The following is a 12,230-nucleotide window of genomic DNA, read 5'->3' as shown; positions in this document are numbered from 1 at the left end:
TGGCAGGGACTTCTGGAGGCCACCTGTCCCAACCCTACCACAGCAGGGTACCCAAGGCCACATCCAGGCAGCTCTGGGAGATCCCCAAGGAGGAGCCTCTGGGCAGCCTATGCTGGTGCTCAATCTTCCATACAATGCTGAAGTGTTCCCAATGTTCAGAGAGAACCTCCTGTGCTCTACTTTGTGCCCAGCATCTCTGGTCCTGGCCCTGGAGAGAGCCCCACAGCACTGGGGACCCAGCAACCAGCACTGCCTCAGTAGGGGAGGACTCCAGCTGCTACCTGTCCTGTCAGATTTGCTCTTGTTGATAACAATGACACAAATAACAGCTCCCTAAAATGCAGGAGTGATTTACTTTAAGCACTTTAGCACCTGCTGTTACTCATTAAGGGATTACCATGCCCCAGATTATTACTGGCTGCCCAACGCCGATGATTTCAGCACACAGCACATTCCTACCATTTCCTTTCTAATGGATGCTTGCCCTTGTGTTCTGTGCTATCTACAACATGTGATTTCCCACCATAACATTTCATAGTACCACAAACTGATTCCTTCATCCTGTCACATTAAAGCTGGTCACCTGCAAGCCTGAGTCACAGGAGAGCTCAGCTGTTCTGTGCTGCTCTGGTGGCTTCCTGGCACCATCTGTTGCCTGATGCCGGCACTGGTCACTGCCATGCCCTGCTGAAACTGCCTTTCCTCCCCTGGCCTAACCAGCAAAGCATTTACCAGAAATGCCTTGAATTGCACTGTTTAATACAGCTGTGTGGACTACTTGTCTGGTCAAGGAATGAACATCAAGGAACAGCAGTAAGTGCCCACGGCATTTAACAAGGATGAAACAAGGAGACGTCTGTGCCTGAAAACCTGAACATTGGGAAAAGAACACACGGATGCTTCAGAGGACAGACAGCATCCTGCTTCCTTCCCAGCCAAAGCTCTGGTGATGTGCAAAATAACATTAGGAAAAAAAAAAGGGGAAAAAAAAAAAGAAGGAAAAAAACCAACAGCAGAAGTAGAGGAGAGAAGCAATGTAAATAAAATTAAAAGTGACTGCAATTGAAAAACTGCCTTTCACATCTTCTGGGCTGGTTTGTGTAACTGCACCCTGTATTAGTATTGTGAAAAGCTATCTAAACAACAGATTTATGCCATAGAAGAAGAAACAGATCCGTAAAAGCTTCAGCGTGAGTTATTTTAAGGGAAAATGGGGCATTTTTATAAAAACATTGTGGTATTAAAGTCAATGTAAAGTTCAGATTAAAACAAGCACAAGTGACAAAGCGGGGGAGAGAGGGGGAAACTTACCCTATAAAACCCTTTGAAAGGTTTACTTAAGAAATACCTTTGAGGAACTATTTTAAACCTGGAAGAGTGCTCAGAGGCAAGGAAGATCCTTCTGCTATGGAAGAAAAGAGGCTCTCTGAGGGCATTGTGTATTTTCTCAGAAAGACCAAGCCAGCAAGATTAATGGACTGGTTGAATTTTTACTTAAAGAAAGTAGAGAGTGCCAGTGTCCTCCAGTAAATCTGTAAGATTTTGGTGTTCTTTTTGAGAGGCAGTGTAAGCACGGTCTGATATGCTTGCCCAATGTGTCTGTGCAAGGAATGTCCAACAGCTTCCTGTGGGTTACCAGAGAGGTATCCAGAGGCAGTAGTACATAATATGCTAAGTTAAGTTTTGCAGTGAGCCAGATTTTCAAAGGACTTCATGGATTAGTCTCAAAGAGGACCTAAATCATACGAGGATTGAAAGTTAAATACCAGAATGGGAATTTGTGGTGCTGAATCTGCTTCTCGTGTCCTCTGTACAGTGATTTGGAAAAGTCAGAAAGGAGAGGATGAGATTTGCAGCGCTGGAACGCTGACTGGGGAAAAGCTGAAAGCAGCCAGGCAGTAGTCCAGTTATTGGGATTGTGTCCAGGAATGGTGGAGAACTCCCTTCAAATCTGCTTAATCTTCCAAATCAAGCGGGCAAGTTATCTGTGGGGAGAGCTCCACTTTCAGTTACTGACCACTTGGTTATGAGGTGCAGCTTAACCAGCAATTCTTCGCTGTACTCCATTTCCAATCCCACAAAAGCCTACAAACATTTCAGTATTTGGCTGATTTCTTGTTAACAGAGTTATCTGCAATACAGAAATAAATCCATGCTGATATCATCACCTGTACCATTGCCACGTACATGCTTTCTGCAGCTATCTAGAATTCCGTGGGGTTTCACACAGGATGCACTGCTAGAATGTTTCAACAGAATAGGAAGGGAGGTTAAATACTACCTTATGTTATGAGATATATCTGTACAGAAAAAATATGAGAGTAATCATAGTCTAGTGGAATGAAAAGGTCTCCTTAATAAGGAACGTCACAGAGGATTTGTTGTAACCTTTTCACCCTCTCTGTGGCCAATCAGTGTTTCTAACATGTATGCCCTGGGAGTGATGCTCTATCCACATTCATTCTCTCTCTTTGTTGCAATGCAGCATTTGTTTAAACGGAACAGGTCGGTCTCCCTGTTCTGCTTTTTCACCAACCTTAAACACGACTTAAAGAGTCTGAAGTTGCAATTTTGATGATTTTATTAAGTGATAGCAAAATTATTCTGTCTGTGAGCCAATCAGGTGTGACTCTGTTCTGCATCTGTGAGGCTCCACCTGGAGTACTGCATCCAGGCCTGGGGAGCCCAGTACAGGAGGGATGAGGAGCTGTTGGAGTGTGTTCAAAGGAGGGCCACAAAGATGATCGGAGGGCTGGAGCACTTCTCAAATGAAGAAAGGCTGAGAGAGTTGGGCTTGTTTAGCTTGGAGGATGCTCCAGGGAGACCTCCTTGCTGCCTTCCAGTACTTGAAGGGGGCTAATAAGCGGGTGGGAGGGACTTTTTGCCTGGTCTAATAGTGATAAGACAATGGGAAATTACTTTAAAATAAGGAAGGGAGATTTAGGTTAGACGTTAGGAATAACTTCTTTACTCGGAGGGCAGTGAGGCACTGGCACAGGCTGCTCAGAGAAGCTGTGGGTGCCCCGTTTCTGGAGGTTTTTGGATGGGGCCCTGTGCAGCCTGAGCTGGTGACTGGCAACTCTGCTTACAGAAGGCAGTTGGAACTCAGTGATCTTTAATGTACCTTCCAACCTAAGCCATTCTATGATCCTATAATTCTGTGATTTTTAAACTAAGACTATGATGACATTAAAGGTGCCAGTATTAAAGTTGAATGCTGAAGTTACTTTCATGCAACTGTCTCTTCACAGGTTATTCACAAAGCTATAAAATGCAGGTGGATTCTGAGAAAAGCAACTTGATTTTTCTCTTAGAAAAGACTGGAAATCAAAGTCAGCCTGAAAAGCATGAGTCATGTCCAGGACTGCAACTTTCCTATAGTAAGGAGAACATTAGCTATTGAAAAGCAAAGGAAGCACAGAACTAAGTGTTGGTGTTCATTGTTGTAAAATATGTATTTTGCTTTTTAAAAAAATATATGAAAAAAAAGCTATGGAAAATACTTTATGCCAAAGATTATTAATGGCTTTTTATTATTTTTTATTCTACTTACAAGTCTTGGTTTTGTCTGAATTTTCAGGGGAAAGGCACCATTTCAGGTGCTGAAAGCAATGTTTTCAGTACTAGGAATACAGGTTTTGTTTCCTACAGCTATTACCACCAGAGGTAACAACATTCCCAGTGGGAGTGCACATTCAGGATGCTGACCCACATGAAGGAGACTTGCGCAGCATGGGAAAACTTGAGGCTAGTATATGACAAAACCACAAAGATCTGCAGTGCTTGTAATGTCATTCTTGTGTGGCTGCTGTCTAACCAGAAGAGGATTCTTGGGTTAATAATATGAGGATTTTCTCCTATTACAATGATGAGTGGTCAGTGGAAGCTGCAGAAAAGCTGCACAGCACCGAGCAACATCCCATTCATCTGGCCTGAGCTCTGGGGAAAGCATTTTTGAAAGGAAAGTTGCTCAGCTAAAAATAGATGATTACTTTTAAATTTGCCTTTTAAACGCCATTAAGTAATCAAATTAGCTCCTTTGATTGGGAAAAAGGCTCATAAACCTACCCAGCAAGGTGTGCTGGTGAATGAGCAGGAGAGTTGGGCAGAAAGTTAGCTAGAGACCAAGCCTGGTTTCCTTAGGATAAGGCACTGGGTGATGAGCATCCCTTGCCATATCCTCTGAAGTCATCCTGTAAGTTTTGGCCTGGCCTGGGTGCCCGTAATTCATATGTGAAACAGCCAGTTATAGCAGCAATGCTTGGCAGCTCCACTGAGGTTCTTAACCTTGAAGGCTTCATTTTACTTCGATATTCTGAATTGGGAATGCTATTATAATTAGAACACTAGACTGTGGGAGATAACGATGGTGTGGTGACTCAATTTCTCACTTGTCTGTGGGATAACAACTGTTTCCTGTGGGTGTTGCAGGAACTGTAGCTCTGTCATGTCTTAGAGGTGTCTCCATCTCCAAGTGACAGGCATCACTGGTGAATGCCTGCAGATGAGTCAGTGCCTTCCAACTCAGGCAGATGAAACAAGAAAATTGAATGAGCGGTGGAAACTGTGTGTGCCTACAGACTTTGTACACCAAAGAAGTGAGGCTATTGGACTTCATAGTCTGGTCACCCTGCAGGATGCAAACCCCATGTTCTTTACAATGAATTCCTGTGGGATGTTAGGCTATGGGCTGTTTCTGCAGCACGGCAGAGCCCTGATCTCGTTGTCAAAGGAATTTCTATTAGTATAGGCCAAATGGGTTTCACAGAGTGAGAGAAACAGTGGTAAGTTGATCAGTATTCTTCATTCTCCCTTCCTGAAGATTAGATCTCCTTTGTGTAGGCAGAAATGAGAAGAACAGGCCAATCCACCTTTGCAGTCAGAAAGAAGGGCAGTGACGTGTGGAAATACTTGCAATCTTTTTCAGCGTGCTATGGGCATGATTTTGTATAAATGGTGTTGGAATCTGTTGTGTTCAGATATCCAACTGTCAGAAGAAAGGGATCCTCTATCTTCCTTTTTTACTGACTTCAGAACTGAACAAAATATGCTGTTCTGTCTTAGCTGAAATGGATATGGAACATCCAATAAGACTGAATCACTGCCAAAACATTTTTGAATTAGAGAGATAAGCCTGGATGAAACTGTTGGCTGCACTGGGATTATTCTCAGTTCCTCTTATTGACCTCTTTGGAAGGAAGAAGATGAGATGTTCTGTATAGACTTCAGATTTCACCCAGACAGATGCAGTGACAGAAGCCTGTTCTTGTTGCAATGTGAGGCAAACATTAAACATTAAAAGAAAGAATATTTCTATGTTAAAAGTGATGGCAAGCAAATGGAAAGCGCTAATAATAACTTGTAAAGTGACTTCACTTTTTAAGTGGCTCTCCATTTGAACCTTTAAAATAAGAGTTTATGCCTTATAGCTGAACTATAGCTTATTTCAGTTTAAATTCTGCAGGCTTCTCAGTCTAAGCAAGAGGTCCACCCACAAGAAACAGCTTGCAGGCTCAGACCTTTCTCTGGAAGAGTTAGCTGACTTCTGTCAGTCAGCTTGCCTGTGTATTTTTCCCCTTCTCTCTTCTTTATATAGCAATAGCTAGTTGAAAATTTATTTCCATGGGAGTGGGGAGGTGGTAAGGATAATGAAATGAATTCATAAACCGAGTTGTGCACGATGAAATGCATCTCTTGATTCTTACGTGGATCAGCCATTCACATGAGGTGTATGGTGGCAGAGTTCACAGTTAATGACAGTTAAATGGATTTTGACATTTAAAGGTCAAGCAGCACCAACATGCATTGAGGGAGCGTGACCAAAACAAAAATGAGGCACAGAAGTGCCTCAGAAACAGAATTTAGGAAAACAAAGTTTGCTGTTTTCCTTCTCAAATGGTTTTGAAACTCAGTAAGGAAAGTTTCACTTGACATGTACTATGAAATAAAGTTCTAAAAGGGACTTATATGCACAGGTCACTTGCTGAAATATGGCTAAAGCTCCTGTCTGTTAGAAGTCAAATAGCCACAGCAAAGCAAATGCAACAAGAAAGAGTTCTATGGCACAGCTGTGCTATTGCTGCCTTCTGCATCCTTCTTTAAAGATATGGGAACTTACCTGACCTGTGGTACAAAGCTTCCTCCATCTCCTCCCTTCTCTTTGGTCCTTTGAAATTTTTGTTGGGTTTGTTTTTTTTTTTTTCCATCTGATGTAAGCTTGTAGTTTTAGAACAACACGGTTATTAAACAAGGAGAACCCAATGAGTTGTAAGGGGCTGTTATTCAGCTTATCACTCACTGAATTGTGCTGGTAGAGTATTGGTATGCACGTAATGCTGTCATTTGCACATCAGAGAAATGAAACATTTTCTTCTGAGCTCTTGTTGATACAGGGCTTTCATAATAGCCACAGTCAGAGCAAAGCCTTTCGGAAGAAATGTAAACATTTTTCTAAATTTGCTCTGTTACATAACAGCTGAAAGGTGAAACCAGCTTTCCCCTCATTCCAGAACAAAAATAGACCAAAAGTACAAATGGGAGATTAAACTTCTCTTGAAATCCATTTGTGGTTAACACAGGAGGTTTTCAAACTTCCTGCTATCTGCATGAATGTATCTGTAAGGTACTGCTTAACTATTATAAGAAAGGAGGAGACAGAAAGAAGGAGCCGCAAGAAAGAAGGGGACAGAATCTTTAGCAGGGTCTGTTGAGACAGGATGAGGGGAAATGGATTCAGACTAAAAGAGGAGATTAGATTGGTTATAAAGCAGAAGATTTTCCCAATAAGGGTGGTGAGGCACTGGCACATGTTGCCCAGAGAGATGGTAGATGCCCCATCCCTGCAGACACCCGAAGTCAGGCTGTATGGGGCTCTGAGCACCTGATGGAGCTGTAGGTGTCCCTGTTTGTTGCAGGAGCTGGACCAGATGGCCTTTAAAGGTCCCTTCCAACTCAAGCAGTTCTATGGTTCTATGTCAATATCTGCTTTCCCACAGCCCCCTGCTCACCTGAGAGTCTGCCTTTGACAAAGACTGTTCATGTGGGTCTTTGTGCTGGATTTTAAAAGGTTGACATTTATCTGGATGCAAACAAAATTGGCATAACCTTAATGATTACACACTCTTTCTCTCCCTACTTCTGGAAGGACAGAAAGCAAGACTTGTCTTCTTTCAAGACATTTACATATTTCCAGCAAAGAGTTAGGAAGAATTATATCCCTGTGAGCAAAATACCATTACTATCCACTGCCTTGTAACCCACCATTGTTGGTTTGAAACTTGACCATGGCAGGGAAAGAGGCAATGCACCTTGAATAACTTCCAGTGTGTAAGACTTGTAGAAAAGAATTATCACAGGGAAAGATCTCTGACTGATCAATTAGAATTTGTCTCTGCGTTATAGAGCATGGAAAATGAGAGATAAAGTATTTTCAGTTTTCAAATCTATTTTCAAAATCTTTATAAGTTAATTTGACTTGAAAAATGGGATCAAGCTGGGGACTAGAAGAAGTAATAGAAAATGTATGGAAATGAAGTAAAATTTTCCCTACGTACTCCTCTGCTATGGTACAGAGCCATTGCACACGAACTGACACAGGACTGTGTTCCTTGGAAAGACCTTGCACTGCTTTTCTCCTAATGTGAGGAGCCAAGATGGTGAGTGCTGGTGTTAATGCATTAAGCAACCACTCCCATACAGCTTGCTTTCAAGGGGAGCATACATTCTCCTAATTATTTTAATTAGAGAACAAATTAAGTTATTAGCATGAGCAGTTGTTTGATCTGCAGCAAATAGAAGGGGAAATTATGTTATAGTCACTCTTCAGACTTGTTCTATGAGATATATTCAAGATTGGATTTCTAGGGTACTCTGAGCTCCCTCTAGGATGCTTACAATATTGTACACCCTGCCTAAAAAAAGTACTTCCCTTTGATAAAAATGATTTCTTCTGTCATATTTACACTGCATAAACCTTTGAAAGCAACGGAAAGTCTTATAAGAGGCACCTACTTCTGAGCGTGCGTCAGCACCAGCCCCGTCACAGCAGAGTGTTCCCTTCAGGACCAGCATCTCAGTCATTCGTCTTCGCTGACGAGCGTGAATGCATTGTGTGCACACAGCCTGCGCAAGAAGGTGATCTTGGCTGATGTGCAGCTTGTTCCTTGTCAGGAGAAGTTGTTTCTAAGTCTTATAACACATTGGTCCTGGTCTTCTGCCTGCCGTTTGTGCAACTACAGATGCCATTCCATTATGAAAGCACCAGGTACAGGTGGATCCCTCACAGATGCTTTCTGAGTCTAAGCTCTTTGGCATCTTGCTATGAGTAACCTGGAGGCTGTTCCACGAGTAGCTCTGACAGTCATGAATTTACGTGTGCGTGGAGCTTTCTCTCCAGGAAGCCAGGCCAGACTTCTGCCTCAGGGTCATATACCATTCAGTACTTAAATGGAGCTTATAATCAAGAGAGAGACAGAATTATGCGGTCTGATAGTGATAGGACAAAGAGGAATGGTTTAAACTAAAAGAGGAGAGATTTAGATTATGTGTTAGGGGGAATGTTTTCACTCAGAGGGCGGTGAGGCACAAGCACTGCTGCCCGGAGAAGCTGTGGGTGCCCCATCCCTGGAGGTGCTTGGGTTGGATGGGGCCCTGGCAGCTTGAGCTGGTAGAGGCAGCCCTGCCCATGGCCGGGCTTTGAACTTGATGTTCTTTCCCTCATTCCAGCTGCCAAAGAGCTATTTGCCAACATAAGAGGCAGTATGAGGTAGCGTCAATGTCATAGTCAAGGAAATGCAGGTGGTTTGCAGCGTTACTTCATGAGACTTAAACCTGATCTGACTTAGGTGACCTTTAGCTTTTCATTCATGAACAAGCAGGTACAATCAAATGTAAAGATGCTTTGAGCACTGGTCTGTGCTGTCAGTTGTCCTGAGGATCTTTCTGAGGCCCTTGGCAGAGCTGTTTTAGAGGCAGTGGATGGCTGTCGTGCTTTCTTTACTTGAGTGTCGATCATCCCTTCCTTGTCAGCTCAGGCAGCCTGCAGCCAACTCCCTGCGAACAAAGAGGAGTTGCAGTTAAAAAGACCACAAGTTGCTCTTTCCTTTGGCGGTGGGCAAGTGCATGTTGCTGTGATCTTGTTCTTCATGCCACAATTTCACTCTCCTCAATGACCATCTGAATTTCAGCCCTCACTCCTGCTTGTCAGGTTTCAATCTCAGGATGCAGGGGAGATTCAGGCTGGACATTAGGAAGTACTACTTTTCAGAAAGGGTGGTCAGGCACTGGAATGGACTGCCCAGGGAGGTGGTGGAGTCACCGACCCTGGGGGTGTTCAAGGAAAGGCTGGATGTTGTGTTGAGGGACATGGTTTATTGGGAGCTATTGGGAATAGGTGAACGTTTGGACTGGGTGATCTTTTAGGTCTTTTCCAACCTTGGTGATTCTATGATTCTATGCAGAAGTACTAAGCAGAATCTTATTTCTCAATTTTTGTAAGTTGAGCCTTACTAAGACAAGATTTCATGACTGAAAGAGCTGCATGATCTCAAGATGACACAATCATCAAGAAAATGCCAACATCTGAATGCTCAGGGTTTGTTTCTTCTTTGTTGAGTCTGTAAGCAGATATGCATCATAAGCATCACTGGGGTTGGATGTGGAGTCAGTGTTTGTTTCAGAATATGGAGGGAATGCTACTTCCCACTGCCACAAAGCCTGCTTGCACTCAAAGGTGGCTGTTTTCCTGGTCTGAATCTGGCTTCCAACTCTTGCTAGGTTTCTGCTGCAATGTGAGTCAGAAAGGAGAAAGACTGCTTGAGATATGCATCTTGAAAGAGTGGAATAATAAAAATATGGAAGAAAAAACTGTTTGAGCATGTACAAGAAGAGGGGAAATGTTCTGGATCAATGGCATTAATGGGCTGTGAAATTTCCAGCTGTCAGGCTTTAATGACCAACACTACAGACACCAAACAAGGAAGATATCTGTTCAGCATTTTGCCATCTGGTAAACTTTTGTGACTAAATCCTGTTATGTCAACATTCATAAAATGTTACTTTGGGAAGCTCCGGAAGGCTTAGAAAGACTTAGAATTTTATTTTATTTATTTAGCTTTCCCATATTCAGTAAATAATCCAATTTATCAGCAAATATAGGATGTGATCAGTCCTCAGATTGGGAGAATAGTCTTAAAATTCCCTCTCAAGACCAGAAAGATAGCAAGTTGCTCCTAGGATTTGATTCAATATTGAGGCAAGTGCATTTTGTACTGATGAAATTTTCCTGTCACCTTTGACTATGGAGGAAACTCAGTGGTGTGCCTAAAGTTAATGTTCATATGTCTGTGTAAGGATATGTGGAATGAAGAGGTCTGTGGAAGATAAAAGATATTGGGGTGGTATAGGCTATGTAGATAGCTGGCAAGTAAGGACATCTTTTCTGTGGAGATATCTGATTAATGGCTACTCAGCATGAAAGACAAGGGTAAGAGAGATGAGAAGTAGTAAACCACACCTAGATACACAAACCCTAAGGAGCAGGAGATAACAGAAGTAGTTCCACAGACTGGAGAGCTGAGATCATTGGCTGAGGGGCCACTGGAAGAGCAATGGAAAGCCCAGAGGAGGAACAATCGGGCCTTTGTAACTGATAGGCAGTGGTGGGGAACAAGCTTACTATGGGTCTCGTGGGAAAGAATAGTCTTATTTGGGGGTATCTGCTTCTTCTGGTGCTGCCAGCAGTTCGTGTCATTTGGAAATGCCTCACTGGTGTCTCTCAGGGACCTTCATTCTCCCTTTGCTCTCCTCAGAGAATATTTCCTCTCACTGAGCTTTAAAGGGTTTTATATCTTTCCCCACTTAACATTTTGAAGCACCGTACCACACACGGTATGAAACATATTCATATGCATATACAGATAATTTATCAAGGCAAAGCAAATACTACAATTTGCTGAAGTAAATCTTCAGATTTTCATAAAAATATATCACCTTAAATGTGTAGCTATCTGGGTGGGGTAAAATACTACCTTCTTTGTTTTAGTCAGCTTACACATGGCATTTCCAACCTAAAGAAATGTAGACCAAGAGACAGATGAAAAATTATATTGATTTTTTCTCAAAGCAACGGCAACCAGGTGCCTGAATTTCTGAAGTGTAAATTACCATTCATACAACTGGTTTTTAGTGGAGGTTGTTTTATGTTAAGGAGCTCAGGTCTTGTCTTTTGGCGTTTTTTAATGTACTGGGAGAGAATTAAGTGTGTGGGTTTCCATCACCTGGATTACCCTTGCTGTCAGCAGGAGAAACTGCTGAAGGTAATAATAGTGATAATAAGATCGTTTCCTCTTTTTTTATTTTTTTATTTTTTTTTCTTTTTTTTCCCAGGCAGAGCTTTGCCAATTTGCAGAGGAATGAAATTTATGCCGATAAGAAGATTAAAGACTATTTAGAGTGCCATCACTTGTGGCCCACAAAGAACTCACTCACAGGCAATATATTCTACTGCAAAATGTGAATTAAAATGCTGGTAACATCTTGTCTTCCTGGAGTAATTTTAGCTACCCGTGCCTACAAAACATAAGTAAAGCTCTAAGTATCAGAAGGTAAAACAGACATCAGGCTTATAAATAAGAATGTCTTCGTCCACTATGAAAATGCCAGATCTGAGAAGCTTGAAGTTTCAAAAAATAATTGAGAAGATTTGCTCAGTCCTGCGTTTCCCTATAAAATAAAATAACTTCACATTACTGCCATGCCAGAGCAACACGGTGTGCCTAAAGATAAACTAAAGAAATGCATCGGAGCTACAGAACTTTTAATAGCTGAGGATACTTCTCACATGGAGAGCACCATGGGTTATTTCATATTCTTCTCTTTACTGGATTCACCAGTACATTACATCGTGGGAGTAGAACAGCCCTGAAAGTTTGTAATACTTCCAAGAACCATCTGAATGAAAAGCTGCTTTCATTGCTTTTATTTTCATTTTTATTTTAATCTATGAAATCTTCAGTTCATTTGGGGTTTAATGTAAATGAACTTAGGGATTTAGAAGAACCTCAGGAATCTCATGATGTTCAACAAAAGCCAGTACAAACTCCAGCCTCTGGAACACAAAATTCCATGCACCAACTCAGACTCTGGACAACATCTGCAAAGCAGATTTGCAGAGAAGAATACTGAGGTCCTGGTGGAGATCGGGTTGCACCCTTAGATCAATGAAGACCAAC

This window comes from Tympanuchus pallidicinctus, unplaced genomic scaffold, assembly GCF_026119805.1.
Source record: "Tympanuchus pallidicinctus isolate F22 unplaced genomic scaffold, pur_lepc_1.0 scaffold11, whole genome shotgun sequence".
Lineage (NCBI taxonomy): Eukaryota > Metazoa > Chordata > Aves > Galliformes > Phasianidae > Tympanuchus > Tympanuchus pallidicinctus.
The sequence above is the reverse complement of the archived record's forward strand: the minus strand, read 5'-3'. Positions refer to the sequence as shown.